The sequence below is a fragment of the Perognathus longimembris genome, chromosome 1, assembly GCF_023159225.1.
Source record: "Perognathus longimembris pacificus isolate PPM17 chromosome 1, ASM2315922v1, whole genome shotgun sequence".
Classification (NCBI taxonomy): Eukaryota; Metazoa; Chordata; class Mammalia; order Rodentia; family Heteromyidae; genus Perognathus; species Perognathus longimembris.
The window spans coordinates 154,638,275-154,653,626 of record NC_063161.1 but is presented as its reverse complement, the minus strand read 5'-3'; the positions used below and the strand labels follow the sequence as shown (position 1 = coordinate 154,653,626).

Here is a 15,352-nt window from a genome sequence, read left to right as displayed (position 1 = left end):
ACAATAGAGAATAGATGGGGAGGGGGGCTGGGTATGGTGGGGAATGCCTATAGTCTCAGCTACTAAAGAGAGCTAAAAGGATAGCAGTTTGACATCAACTCAGCCAGACAAGCAATCTGAAAAATCTAAAAGCAAAAGGATTGAGTACATAGTTAGAGCACTTTCTTAGCAACTCAAGGCCCTGATATCAATCCTTAGTATTTCCCCTCTACCCCAAGAATGTATGGGAGTCTACTTAGTGGAGTGGGAAAGGATAAATGAGGTTTCAGCAGGTGCATAAGGTGACTTGATCCTTGCTGCCTGTCTTCTTGTGCCAGGTCATATGAGCTGTCAGTCCAGGTGACTTTAATTTTAGATAGGTTGGGCCTTAAGAATAACAAGGATGTGGGCTTCAGATCAGACCTCAGGAGAGAGGTGAAAGTGGAAAGTAGATCTGGGAAGAGGTTGAGGTGTGACTCAGTCACAGAGCACATGCTCAGTGGGGCTCTGTTTTCCATTTGCAGCACAAAAAGAGGGAGAATTAAAAGTAGGAAAAAAGAAGCTGGGCAGCAGGGGCTCATGCCTCTAACCCTAGCTACTCAAGAGGCTGAGATCTGAGGATCTCGACTCAAAGCCAGCCTACATGAAAATCAATGAAACCCTTATGTCCAATTAACCACCAAAAAACTGGAAGTGGAACTGTGGTTCCAGTGGTAGAGTGCTACACACACACACACACACACACACACACACGATACACACACACACACACACAAAACAAAGGTCCTCCAAAACCAATCAATAGATCTAGGAAGGGACAGATAACCTGTTGATTTCAGAAAATGGAACATCTAACCTAGGTGACATATTGATTTGTCACAGATCCTCCAACAGGTTCCGGATGGTCCTAGGTGGTAGTGTGTATACAAGAGTGTGTATGTTGGTGCTCTAGTACCTTTGTTTTCTCTAGTTTGATATCAATCTTGTTTGGTATCAATCTTATATTTGAATAGCTGAGTGGATTCATGGGTATTGGTTGGTGGCTTTAAAATTGGGGAGGGTGTCCCAGGGTTCCTCTAGGGTTGCAATTTAACTTTTGAATATTTTGCTAAGTATTTTTTTGGATCCTCCTGACACTACCTCCTCAGTGCTGGGGTTATAGTATAGGTATATCATCATGCCAGACTATAGGAGGGCAGGATTTCCAGAAAGAAAAAGGAGATACGGAGAGAAAGGAAGGTGCCAAGAGATACCTCATAGAGCTGAGCAGTGCCTGGGCTCCCCACCCTGCGGACGGAAGAGGCTGGAGCCCCGGCCTGTGGTGCGGAAAGGCCCAAGGTCCAGCCTCTGGGCTGAAGAAACCCAAGTCTGGACTAGCAGCGCAGGGAGGCCCAAGTCCAGGCCAGCAGAGAATGGAGGCCTGAGAGCGGAGGCCTGTTGAGAGCTGGAGGCCTGAGGAGAGCAGAGGCCAGCGGAGAGGCACAAGGAGAGCAGACAGAGAGCAGAGCTGAGCTAAGCCTGGTGCCTGCTGGACAAGTGGAGCCCGAGGCCCGTGGAGGGGCCCAAGGCCTGTGGAGGGGTCTGAGGCCAAGCAGACAGAGAACACAGGGCAGAGCACGGAGCAGAGGGGACAGAGAGCAGAGCAGAGCAGAGCAGAATGGAGATGGAGTCTGAGGCCTGTGGAAGAGCTAGGAGACTGAGGCTTGTGGAGAGGTTTGAAGCCTGAGGAGAGGCTTAAGGACTGCAGAGAGGCCTAGGGCCTGTAGGGAGGCATAAGGCCATAGAAGCGAGGCCTGTAGGAAGGAGGAATAGAAAGCAGCGCTCTACTTTGCTTTGGAGGTTTGGGGGTTTGAAGGTTAAGGATTGGAGGCTCAGAGGTCAGGTCAGGTTTCAGTTCTGGGTAACTAGCCCAGGACAAGGCAGTCACAGGTCAGCATTTGGAGGTGGGGGGCTGTTTTGGTTCTGTTTTAGGTTGTAAATAAAGATTGTTTGTAAATAAAACCACTTCCCACCTTATGTTGTGCCTGGATGGATTGTTCTCACTCTTGGGGATACATTATCTCCAAGTAACCACCGGAAAACCCACAGCGGTGCTGTGGCTGTAGTGGTAGAGTGCTAGCCTTGAGCTGAAGAGCTCAGGGACAGTGCCCAGGCCCAGAGTTCAAGCCCCAGGACACCCCCTCCACCACTACCAACAACAACAATAAACCCCAAAGGGTGACACAGTTCAAAAAGAAATGTACTCAGTATCTAATTATGCAACTGTAACCCCTCTGTACATCATCTTTACAGTAAAAAACAAAAGAAAGCGTTAAGTATTGATACACCTCACCAAAATCTCCTGGCGGTTCTTGGATGAGATTGCTATCCTATTTGAAGGTGGTAAGAAAATTAGCTAAATTTACTGTGTGTTTATGTGTGAGGCACTGAACAGAGTGTTTTCAAATATCAACCCATTCCCTTCTCGCAGGAATGATGGGTTAGTTTGAATTGTTATGGGTGGAAAACGAAGCTCGGAGAGGGAGATGTGGTATCCTAGGGCACACAGCAAGTTGGGGAGTTGGCATTTGAATCAAGATCTTTCTGACAGACCATCATTCATTTCTGGATGAACTGAGAGGGCTTTTCTCCGTGGAAGTAGGGGAGAAAGATTGATCAGAAAACTGTCTGGGGTATCCATTTCTGGCATGGGCCTTTCCAGGCGCAGGAGACGCGGTGCGCATGCGCCCCGCTTGCGCCCGGCCCCGCCCCCCGGGAGGGCTCCGCTCCTCACGCTCAGCTCTGGGGCTTGCGCACTGCGTACCTAGCCCGAGGCGCCTTCCCGGCCGGGGACTTCCGGTGCGCCGAGGTGTGGTTCCGGGTCGTGGTGCGGCTGTGGGTAACAGGGCTGCCGCTTGGCCGGCGGGCTGCAGCTGGCGGCTAGGGGCATGAGGGCAAGCCCGGGGAGCGGCAGCTGAGCGGGCCGGTAGGAGCGCCGGTTTCTTGAGGATCCCGAGAGGGCAGAGTTTGGGACAGGGTCCCGGGAGGGTTGGGAAAGCCGGAGCCTCCCCTCAGGAGCGTGTCTCCGGGCCGCCTCAGCCCCTCTTGTGTGGAGACAAGTTCAGGTAAAGCTTGCCCTAGCCGCTAGCTCCTGCCGTGGTCCGCCGGTCAGCCCGTCCTCGCGCGGGCCGTGGCGGCCCCCTCACTCCTCAGCTCTCGGCGCTTTCTGTCAGGCCCTTGTCCAGGCGGCCTGGGAGCATCCGTTTCCTGGCCTTTTCCAGAACCGGAGGCTGCCCTGAGCCTGACAGCTGGGTGTGCGATTTAGGTGAGGAGATGCTAGCGGACCCGGCAGTGTCGGGGTGCGTGTGTGTGTGTTGAGGGGAGGTGGGTGTATGCAGTCGGCTCTGGTCGTTTCAGGCCCAGCATCGGGCAATATCTCCGTGCCCTGTCCTCATAACGTGAAATCAATCAGTTTCCAAAGCATTGCCCGTGCAGCCCCCTGTTTCCTGGAACCCATTCTCCCCATCGGGCAGAGGGGGAGTGGGGAGGCAGCAGCCTTGCAGGCCGCCGTCTGTCGCCTAAAGTGCTGCTGGAACTTTGATTCCGGGTTGGTTGGTTTGTTTACAGGAGTGACAAAGGAGTGTTTCAGGCCTTGAAGGAAAATAAGATTGCAATGGAAAGAATGTCATTTTAGACATCCAGAAGTTGAGTCGGAAATTGATCAGGACTTTTGATTCTGAAGGAATCAAGTAGATCACAATATCTGACATCGGGCAAGACACCCTGTCGTTAGAAACCGGGCACCAGCAACGTTCAAAATGCTCCCCAGGTTTGAACAGTCAAATGGAGAGAAACATCAATCAAAAAAAAATTCTCACCCTATTTTGAAAAGCAGAAAGGCGGATCGCTAATGTTAAAACCCACTAGAGCTAGAAAAGAGACACTATTGGTGTAGCCCAGTATAGAAAGTTTTTGTTGAACTGAGGTTTGAACTCATGACCTGGGTGCTGTCCCTTAGCTTTTTCTACTCAAAGCTAGCCACTCCACCATTTCTGGCTTCTTGCTGGTTAATTTGAGATGAGTTTCAAGGACTTTCCTGCCTGAGCTGGTTTCAAACCGGGAAACTGACAGCCTGAAGTACTCAGCTTCCTGAATAGATTACAGGTGTGAGCCACCAGTGCTCAGCAAGGGGTGGTTATTGTTTCCATCTTTTCCAGTTTGCACACCTGCAAGTTTCCTGGGCTCCCTGGGCATGCTGGTTGCCCCTCTCCCATTAAGCTGTGTGCTGATACCTACTATGTATGTGAAACTACACTCATTCCTCAGTATTTCTCCCCTGGCCCTTTGCTGTCTTTTTACTTAGGTTCAAAACAGTCTCCATTGTGACCCATTACTCCATATAAGGATCTCGTCATATTGATTTTCCCCCAGGGGAATATATATATATATATATACACACATACATATACATATATATGTATATATAATTAAAAAATTATTGGTCTTGGGGCTTGATCTTGGGCCTGGGCACTGTCCTTGAGCTCTTTTTGCTCAAGGCTAGCACTCTACCACTATGAGCCACAGTTCCACTTCTGGTTTTCCTGGTGGTTAACTGGAAATAAGAGTCTCACAGACTTTCCTGTCTGGGCTGGCTTTGAACTGCCATCCTTAGATCTTAGCCTCCCGAGTAGCTAGGATTGCAGGCATGAGCCCCCATTGCCAGCTTGGTCCATTGGTTTTGATAGGGCCCTCTCCCTGCCACTGCCTAGAAGGCCCCTTCTTCCTCCCCTTCTCTGTCCTCTCACCAGTACTGGGGTTTAAATTCAGGACCACTTAAACTTTTTTTTGCTAGTTAATTGAAGAGTTACAGAGTTTTCTGCCCAGGCTGATTTTGAACCATGATCCATAGCTCTCAGCCACCTGAGTAGCTAGGATTACAGGCAGGAGCAGCTAGCACCTGGCTCCTGCCTAGAAGCTTTCTTCTTGATGAATTACCCACGGCCCAAATGAACATGGCCTTTTCAAAACTAACCTGGGATGAACCTGGCTGGAAATGATTGCTTTCTTATCTAGAATCCTATAAGCACTCATTATTTATAGTTATTTTATTTAGCAAATATTTACTGAGTGTGGATACATGCCAGAAACCTATACTATGACAGTTGCAGCTTAATAAGAGTCTTTGTGCACTGGAGCTCAGTTTAGAGAGAGGGAAGCTAGTTATTGCAACACAATGGAATGAATATACTCTGCAGAGTTCTTTGTGTGATACAGTAGTAGTACTGTATGTTAAGTACTGTGAGGTGGGAAATAGCCAGGGAATGCTTCATAATGTGAGATAACCTAAACTTTATTGAGTTTCTCTTGTTTAATTATTTTAACTTCAAATTCTATATTAGGAAGGATAAGTAAATTTACATAGCTGGTAGAGACCCAGGCAGGATTCAGACCTAGGTCTGGGCATTTACTCTGAGCATTGTAAGTTAGGATATGGTGAAGATACTTGCACAAACGTAGGTCTGCCTGCTGCCTTAATCTCTGCTTTTTTTTTCTCTAATTGTTTATTTCCTATCTTGTTTTCTTTTTCACACTATGACTGTCTTTATGCAAGTACATATTAGAAGCTCTGTACACAGGAAAAATATGAATGCTAAGGTGAATAGTATGTAGAGAGATGGGTACCATGGTGTATGTCTATAGTCCCAGATAATTTAGAGGCCAAGGCAATAGATTTCTTGGGCCCAGTTGAGGCTAGCCTCAAAAATGAAAAGAAAAAAAAAAAAGGTAGCTGGGTAGATGGGCTGAGCTGTGAGTATCACAGCAAAGATAGTAGATGGAGAATAGGCATAGAAGCATAGAATCTGGATTCAATTGGTGGTCCTCATTTTACCGGATATGTGACCTTTGGCAAGCTGCTTGACTTTACTATTGTTTTCCTCAGCTGTGGTATAGGATGGGATGGGATGGGTTTGGAGATTAAATTGACCTCTCGGAGTGCTATAAATATTTAATGGGGCTATTTAATATGGATAAAAGGCCTGGTACAATTTGAGTAATCTGAAAAGCTCTAAATCTAAACTTTTTGAGCAGGAGTTTTAGACTTTTGGAGCATTTCAGATTTGGAGTTTTCACATTAGTAATGTTTATTTGTTTTGTTTTGTTTTTTTGGCCAGTCCTAGGCCGTGAACTCAGGGCCTGAGCACTGTCCCTGGCTTCTTTTTTGCTCAAGGCTAGCACTCTGCCACTTGAGCCACAGCGCCACTTCTGGCCATTTTCTGTATATGTGGTGCTGAGGAATCGAACCCAGGGCCTCATGTATATGACACAAACACTCTTGCCACTAGGCCACATTCCCAGCCCCACATTAGTAATGTTTAGATAGTAGTACAGTGTATGCAAATATTCTTAAGTCCAAAAAAAATTGAAACCTAAAAACACTTGTGGTCCTTAAAGCATTGCTTTGTAAGGTCCCTGAATTGATAATGGTCATAGATCCAGTGGTCTAATGCTGTGACATGGTCTTAGAGCTGTGTATGAGTTTTTAGCCTGAGTAGAAAGTGAGAGAGAAAGAGCGAGAGAGTGAGAGTGAGAGAGAGAGAAAGAGAAACCCAACAGTTTTTTTCTTAAAAGTTAGAAATTTTTATTGAAGTTAGCATTCTATGAGGCTATACCCAAAGACATTCTAAGCATTACTTCTTGTAGCCATTACTTTTAGCAGGAGACAAAGAGGTGAGGTTGGATGGGCTGGAGGGGTCAGAGTAAGCCAGGGCTGATCAGCCTGAGTGCCAGGCAAGAGAGGTCAATTCTAGTTTACAGTTAACTGATACTTTGAAGATCATTGAGCAGTTACAGGCAACACGTTAGTCCTTGGGGATACAAAGAACGCTAAAGCCTGGTTCAGACCCTGAAGTTGTTGGCATTCTAGTGGGGGAGATGTATTTGCAGGTGAACTACAGAGCATAGTACTGTAGGCACTAAGGTACAAGTCCCCACAGAGTGCTGTGAAAAGCAGATAAGGGACCACTCATAATGGTGGCTATTAGTCCTTACTCTGCACTGGTATTGTGCTAATGCTTCACTTCATTTATTCCTGGGTGGGAAGGTATTATTAGCATTCTGGTTTCACATATGAGGAAAGTAGGACACAAAGAACTTAAATATATTTCCTTGAACACTGAGGTTGCACTCCCTCACTGAGGTAGTACACGCTTAGTATGTTCAAGGCTCCGAATGGAGTCTCAACACTGAAAAGTCAAAAAGAAAAGAGTCCTTGCATTTATCCAGATAGTATATATGAGCTATGGGGATTGTGTGTCTGATTTTAGAATGTGTCTGCTCTGTAGACTACATCATACTGCTTGCTGCTGTGATACGGATGGGGGCTCTTTTGACGTGCTTCTGAGAGGAGCTCCTCTGGCCTTTGAGCTGTCACCAGCCACTGCTAGGTGGTAGGGAGAATGAGGAATGAGGTGCCTCTGCACTGGACTAGCTCATCTCTGTCATTTCACATACCTTTCTTGCCTTTTGGTGGAGGGCTTGTTTTGCTTGTTAACTGAACACTTTATCCCTTTCAGGATGAGGGAATTTTCTAGAACTTGGTTATTCTGATGTATAGTCTTATTGTTAAAGACATCAAGGATATCAGGTGGTTCTAGCACAGGAAATTCTGTCACATTATATATTTTCTTTCCTCAAAGGTGTCCTGACATTGTGTTTTCTGCCAGTTTGAAGTTTTTGAGAAATTTTGACTCAGAAGTTAGTACATTTAAGCTTGTGTGTAACTTAAAATGATGGAGTGCTTCTACTGCAGTCATTGTTGAATGCCTCTGCACACTTTTCTCCTTTAATCCTCATTTTGTAAGTCAGATGGTTTTATCTGCATTTGATGCAATAGCCTGCGGTTTGGGGGGAAAGGTATAATTAACTCGGTTGTCTGTTGAGCATCTCCCTAAGTGGTCTCCAAGTCCCATGCCATTGTGTTCTAGGATGGGCCTTGGAGAACTGGAGGCATATGCCAAGTGGAAAGGTGGCAGGTACTTGGGTCTAGTTGTGTGTTGCTATGTAATGAAGTAGGCCCAGTGTCCTAGATCTTCTGTGTTTTTGTTTTGAAAAATGGTGGAAATCTGGATTTTAATATGTTGAGTATAAAAATATTCCATTTACAATTTATTATGTGGATCAGAACCATATTTGTGAGTTGTGTACAGAATTTGGCTGATTATAAACTCTGATCGATGTGCCTGTTGAAATTTTCTACCCTAAATCCAAAGCAAGAGGTAAAACACAATGGTGTGTGTGTGTGTGTGTGTGTGTGTGTGTGTGTGTGTGTGTGTGTGTGTGTGTATGTGTATGTTTCTGGTACTGAGGCTTGATCTCAAGGCCTTGCACTTGTGAACATATGTTTGTCTTGTTTTGCTCACAGCTGGCACCATGCTATCTGAGACCCATCTCTAACCTAGCTCTTTTTCTGTTTTTTTTTTTTTGCCAGTCCTGGGCCTTGGACTCAGGGCTTGAGCACTGTCCCTGGCTTCCTTTTTGCTCAAGGCTAGCACTCTGCCACTTGAGCCACAGTGCCACTTCTGGCCGTTTTCTGTATATGTGGTGCTGGGGAATCGAACCCAGGGCCTCATGTATATGAGGCAAGCTCTCTTGCCACTAGGCCATATCCCCAGCCCCTTTCTGGTTATTTTTGAGATAGAGTCTCACGGAATTTTTCTTCCCAGATTAGCTCTGAACCAGGATCATCTAGATCTTACCTTCCTGAGTAGCTAGAATTACAGGCATGGGTCACTGGCACCTGGCCAGTGTGGGTTTTGATCAAAATGTCTGGTAAATTGCCAAAATAAGAGGACATTGTACCTTGTACTGATGCCTTTTGGAGAGTGGCAGAGTAATTTTTTTAAAAAAAGATTTAATCAATCACTGAATAGATAGGGTTTTGATCAGGAGATACTACTACTACTTCTTGGTGCTCATCTCTTTGGTCTTCCCCACAATACTATGAAGTGGTATTGTAAATCTGTATACTAACTTTCCTTTAATCTTCATAATCTTTTATAATAGCTGGTATTCTAAAGGGGGATAATTATAACCTTTGAAGATAAAGAGATTGGCACCCAGTGAATTACCATTTAGTAGAGAGTGCTGTAGATTGCAAGAGGCTTGAATCCTAAATGTAACTATATCATTAAAGCCTTTGAGTTTTAGTCAAGTCACTGACAGATCTTTGGTTCTTTTCCCCATCTGGAAAATGGATAATAAGAACAAAATTCAAGTCTTGCTGAGGTCTTTTCAGGATGCCCAGCTTTCTGATTCCAACTGACATGGCACAACTGATGCCAGTCATCCTGTCTCATTGGTAGGTAGAGAGCTGCTACTCAATGCTGCTTGTCCTCTCTTCTCCCTGGATGGCAGGTAGGGGGCTTGTCTTCTCTGGATGACAGGTAGGGGGCTTGTCTCCTCTGGAAGGCAGGTAGGTAGCTCCTCCTCTTCCCTTTCTGGATGGTGAGTAGGGAGCTTGTCCTTTCTGGAGGACAGGTAGGGAACTGCTATTTAGTGCTTCCCTGGGTTCTTTGTTCATGACTTTGACTTCTGGGAAGGGACCTTGATGGTCCAGGCACTTGCCCAATGGATACATGCTTTGTTGACTTTATATACACAAGATTGAAGGGGGCAGAGTGAGAGAAATATGGTCAGGGAGTTTTCAGCCCAAGAGTTTAATTTATTTTTATTTTAATACCAAGCTTCCATGAGGTGAAAATTGAAGAAATATTGTCTTCTAGATACTTGTTTTCATTCATACTCTATTGTATAAAGAAATAACATAGAATATAAAAATGAAGAAAATAAATCCTGAGCAGTCATTCAGAATTTATTAACTCTACTTGGCAGCAGTCTGGATATATTGAAGAAATAGATTTAATATAAAAACCCCACAAAATTTAGACTGAAAGTATAACATAGTTTTAAGTAATTGAAAGTGAGAAAACAGATAATCCACTTAAAAAGAAAAAAAACACTCTGAAATTCTGGAAAAAGCAAGAAGATATTAGAATAGCTATTGGAATTAAATTATAGTAATAGCTTGTGATATAAATTATTATTTACCCCTAAATATATTCAATGTTAGATTCACAATATCTGTATGTATGTTTTCATGAATATGCTTCTATTATTGATGCAGATCAAGTGGTCTGAATGTGTACAGCTGCAAAAAATAATATATTTTTAGTTCCCTATGGACTCATTTTAAGGTACTATGGTACAAAAGTACTGTTTCAGCAGAGAAATTGGTAGGAAATTGTAAACAAAGTAAATCTTCAATGTAAACTTTAGTTGCTGACATAAAGGAGACTTAAGGAAGAACTGAGATGTAGACTTGAATCCTGAATCAGTGTGAGGTAGGGCTTTTGAAATCACAGGCACCTGGATTGAACACTACCTGTCAGTTACTAGCTGTGTGACCTGGGCAGTCTGCAGAATGGGGATGGTAGTGCCAAGCTCACATCGTACTTGTGGGGACTAAATGAAAACATTTATATTAGTATTTAGTAGGAAATATGATCCTTTGGAGAGATGCAGGTAATAGCCCTCAGGGGCTCACAGTGATGTAACTAGGGGTGATACTGGAGTGATTGTGAAGGAATGATGCTCATTTTTATATCTGAATTGTGAAAGTAATTTTTAATTTCTGATTGTGCTTTGTGGATTACTTGCTACACACAACTACTGTGCACTCTTGAGGGTAATGTGCTCTTTGAGGCTATTAAATAATTAGCTTGCTAAATAACAATAAACACATCTGTCATCTTTCCTTTTTTTCGTGCCTGTAGCCACCCTTTGAAGTTGTTAAGGGATATTCTGTTGTCCTTATTCCTAGTTTGCAAATGGTCAACACAAAGCTCAGTGGACTAGTAACACTAGATGCAGTGTTACCAATATTGATACAGCTAGCACTCATACCTTTGTGTTTTGACTCTAATTGGGTCCTTTGCCACTATTTCATACTGCTCCAGATCTGGATATTGGAACTGGCTCTTGTTTTGGGATTGTCATCAGTCTGGTCATTTCTCTTATTAATTTGAATATACTGCTTATAGAAAATCATTATTGATCATATTGAGAACATTTGATTATAGGTATAAACTTGTAACATGGAATTTACAGATTTAATAAAACCCATGTATTAATTACTGGCAAAGATTGGTGGTGAGAAGGTCACACATTTATTACTAGTGGATTGTAAATTGGTGAAAGTTTTTCTAAAGAGTACTTTGGCAATATTTATCACAAGCTTTTAAAATGCCTTTGAGCATTTCACTTTTAGGAATCCTCATTAAAGAAACAATCATAGATGTAGAAAAATGTTCATGTCCAAAGAGGTTCACTAGGTTAATACTTCTAGTAGCAAAGTTAGAAACAGCTTTAGTATTAAAAAAAGGTTAGAGGGGGGCTGGGGATATAGCCTAGTGGCAAGAGTGCCTGCCTTGGATACACGAGGCCCTAGGTTCGATTCCCCAGCACCACATATATAGAAAACGGCCAGAAGCGGCGCTGTGGCTCAAGTGGCAGAGTGCTAGCCTTGAGCGGGAAGAAGCCAGGGACAGTGCTCAGGCCCTGAGTCCAAGGCCCAGGACTGGCCAAAAAAAAAAAAAAAAAAAAAAAAGGTTAGAGAAATTATGGAAATGCTACTGAATGGAATATTGCCTAGTCATTTTAGATATTTTAGAAGAATTTTAATGACATGCTAATATACACATATAGTAAGTGGTGAAAGAATGTGCAACAATGTAAAGTATGATTTTAATTATGTCAAACCTATGCAAAGAAAAGTAGATGGGAAGGTTATAGGTCTTTTTGCTATTCTCTGTTTTAGAAATACTTCCTGAAAAAAATTTATTATTTTTATTATTATTTGTTATTACTTTTATTATTTTACTTTTTGTGGTGCTGGGAATTGAAACCAGGATCTTATATACGCTAAGCAAGCACTTTGCTACTGAGCTACATCCCTGGCCCTGTAAACAAGTCTTTTTAGTTTTGTTATTTATTTAATTTTTTTGCCAGTCCTGGGGACTGAACTCCGGGCCTGAGCACTGTCCCTGGCTTCTTCTTTTTTTTTTTTTTTGGCCAGTCCTGGGCCTTGGACTCAGGGCCTGAGCACTGTCCCCCTGGCTTCTTCCCGCTCAAGGCTAGCACTCTGCCACTTGAGCCACAGTGCCACTTCTGGCCGTTTTCTGTATATGTGGTGCTGGGGAATCGAACCTAGGGCCTCATGTATCCTAGGCAGGCACTCTTGCCACTAGGCTATATCCCCAGCCCCCCTGGCTTCTTTTTGCTCAAGGCTAGCACTCTGCCACTTGAGCCACAGCGCCACTTCTGGCTTTTTTCATATATGTGGTACTGGGGAATCGAACCCAGGGCTTCATGTATGTATACGAGGCAAGCACTCTACCACTAGGCCATATTCCCAGCCCTAAGTCTTTTTAATTTTAAACTTGACATTAACAAATATGAGTAGAGCCAGTAATCATCATTCCAGCTAACAGAGTTTGTGTTTTCATCTCAGCACTTAGAATATGGCTTCATGTGTTTTTGCCATAAATAATAGATGTTAAAATTCCCAGGTATCTTGTCTCCCCTCCCCTCCCCTGCCAAGTGGGGCCACATGCCTGCAATCTCAGCACTTAAGCCAGGACAGAGAGATCAAAAGTTTTAAGCCACCTTTGGCTGTACTGGGAGACCTTGTCTCTAAACACGCTAAAGGGAATAGAACAAAGAAACCTCAAACAATAACAAAACCCTTGATGCCCCCATAAACAAACAAAAGCCTGTCTAGAAAAACTTTCACCAATTTACAGTCCACTAGTAATATACAAGAGGCCTGGTCTGTACTGGGGTGCCAGCGTCCCAGTGCTATATTACCTCTTTACTCTGCAGTGGGACCTTGAGTAGGCCTGGGACACCTTGGTCATTATCTTTTTTTTTTTTTTTTTTTGCCAGCCCTGGGGCTTGGACTCAGGGCCTAGCACTCTGCCACTTGAGCCACAGCGCCACTTCTGGCCGTTTTCTGTATATGTGGTACTAGGGAATTGAACCCAGGGCTTCTTCATGTATACGAGACAAGCACTTGCCAGTAGGCCATATCCCAGTCCTCATTATCTTTTTTTTGTCAGTCATGGGGATTACAGGCATGAGCTACCAGTTTGATCTTTATTTTCCTAGGGATTACGTTCTTATCTCCATGAACATGAATGAAGTTTGCCATTGACATCTAACAGTTTGTGAGTTCAATCCTTATATAGTGATATGTGCTTTTATTATGTAGGAAATCATTTGTGTTAAAAAAGAGTTCAATTGGGGGCTGGAAATGTGGCTTATCAGGAGAGTGCTTGCCTAGCATACACGAAGCCCTGGGTTTGATTCTTCAGCACCACATATATAGAAAAAGCCAGAAGTGGTGCTATGGCTCAAGTGGTGCTAGCCTTGAGCAAAAAGAAGCCAGGGACAGTGCTCAGAACCTGAGTTCAAGCCTCAGGACTGACAAAAAAACCAACACACACACACACACACACACACACACACACACACACACGCGCGAATATTAAGTTGTAAAGAAAAGTAATTCAGTACTAAGGACTTGTTCAGCTGGCTTGCTCAGCTGGTGCTCCATCATTTGATCCATGCCTCTTAAGCCCCTTTCTTTTCTGGTTATTTTGGAGAGGAAATCTCATGGACGTTTCTGTCCAGATGGCTTTGAATTTCGATTCACCAGATCACAACCTCCTAAATAACTAGGATTACAGACATGAGCTATTTACTGGCTCCTGGCTTTTAAGGAAAAGAAAAAAAAAGTTAAACTGAGGCATAACCAAACTTTAAATTATTTGAGCAAGCAGTGACTCATGAATTGGGTAGTTTCAAACCAGAGGTGCTTCAAGTGTTTTGTTATTTAAGACAAAGGGAAGTTGTTGTTGTTGTTGTTGTTTGGCCAGTCCTGGGCCTTGGACTCAGGGCCTGAGCACTGTCCCTGGCTTCCTTTTGCTCAAGGCTAGCACTCTGCCACTTGAGCCACAGCGCCACTTCTGGCCGTTTTCTGTATATGTGGTGCTGGGGAATCGAACCCAGGGCCTCATGTATACAAGGCAAGCTCTCTTGCCACTAGGCCATATCCCCAGCCCTTTTTCTTTCTTTTATTTGCCAGTCTTGGGGCTTGAACTCAGAGCCTGGGCTCTGTCCCTGAGCTTCTTTTGTTCAAGGCTAGCACTCTACCACTTGAGCCATAGCACCACCAGCTTTTTCCATTTATGTGGTACCGAGGAATGGAAGCCAGGGCTTTGTGCATGCTAGGCAAGCACTCTACCACTAAGCCACATTCCCAGCCTTCTTTTCTTTTTGTACTTGGGTTTCAGGGCTTTCAGGTTTACTAGTCCATTACTTGACTGCTTGAACTTTGCCTCCAGCCCTATTCTTTGCTGGTTCTTTTGTAGATGGAATCTATTAAACTTTTCTACCTTGGCTGGCCTTGAATTGAGATCATCTGGATCTCAACCTTCTGCATTACTCAGATTCTAGGCCACCAGTAGCTGGCTAAGGGAATTTTATAGGAAGAACATGAAAGTAATGCAACGAACATACCTCGTGTCCTCTGTACAGTTGCCTCATTTGATCTCTCCAAAGAATTCCTTAATTACAGAATTATAAATTGGTTGGCTATTTCTACCTCGTTGAGTTGAAGTTCTGTTTTCCTTTTAATATGGACATGTATAAGGAATAGATCAACTTAATTGTCTCTTTTTGGCAAGGTGTGGGGAGTGCCATTACTGGGGCTTAAATTCTGTGCTTCATGTTCTTGCTCAGTTTTTTGGTGTTTTTTTTTTTTTTCTGCTCACAGCTGGTTTTCTAGCCATGCCTCCAGGTCTGCTTTTTGCTGGTTAATTGGTGACAAGAGTCTCTTGGATTTGACCACCTGGGCTGGCTTTGAACCTCAGATCTCAGCCTCCTGGGTAGCTAAGATTACAGGTATGATCCTCCAACACCCAGCAAGTTTTGCTTATGTTTCAAACTAAGCAAAATTAAGGTCACTTGGGGCTGGGAATGTGGCTTAGTGGTTGAGTGCTTGCCTAGCATGCACAAAGCCCTGGGTTTGAATCTTCAGCACCACATAAACCAAAAAGGTCGAAAGTAGTACTGTGTCTCAAGAGGTAGAGTGCTCGCATTGAGCAAAAAGAAGCCAGGGGCAGTGCTCAAGCCCTGTGTCCAAGTTCCAGGACTGGCAAAAATAAAATAAAATTAAGGTCACTTATGAGGCCTGACTTTGTCTACTCAGAGATTCTTCAGATCTGTTCTTCATTTTAATTACTTTCCCAAGTATGAATTTGTATGTTTTTATGTT

The 15,352-nt window shown here is 43.9% G+C and overlaps 1 protein-coding gene across 3 annotated transcripts in view; it reads left to right on the top strand.

The window, feature by feature from the left end:
* Positions 1-2,835: 2,835 nt before the first annotated feature.
* Mapkap1 (MAPK associated protein 1) overlaps positions 2,836-15,352 on the top strand; it is a 239,235-nt gene continuing 226,718 nt past the window's right edge. For 2 of the 3 annotated variants that reach the window (XM_048342838.1, XM_048342813.1), the window contains exon 1: positions 2,836-3,283. The gene's annotated coding sequence lies outside the window, so the exon portion shown is untranslated. Of the gene's footprint in view, positions 3,284-8,712; positions 8,788-15,352 lie in introns of those variants that run through there. The other variant, XM_048342831.1, reaches the window with a different exon arrangement.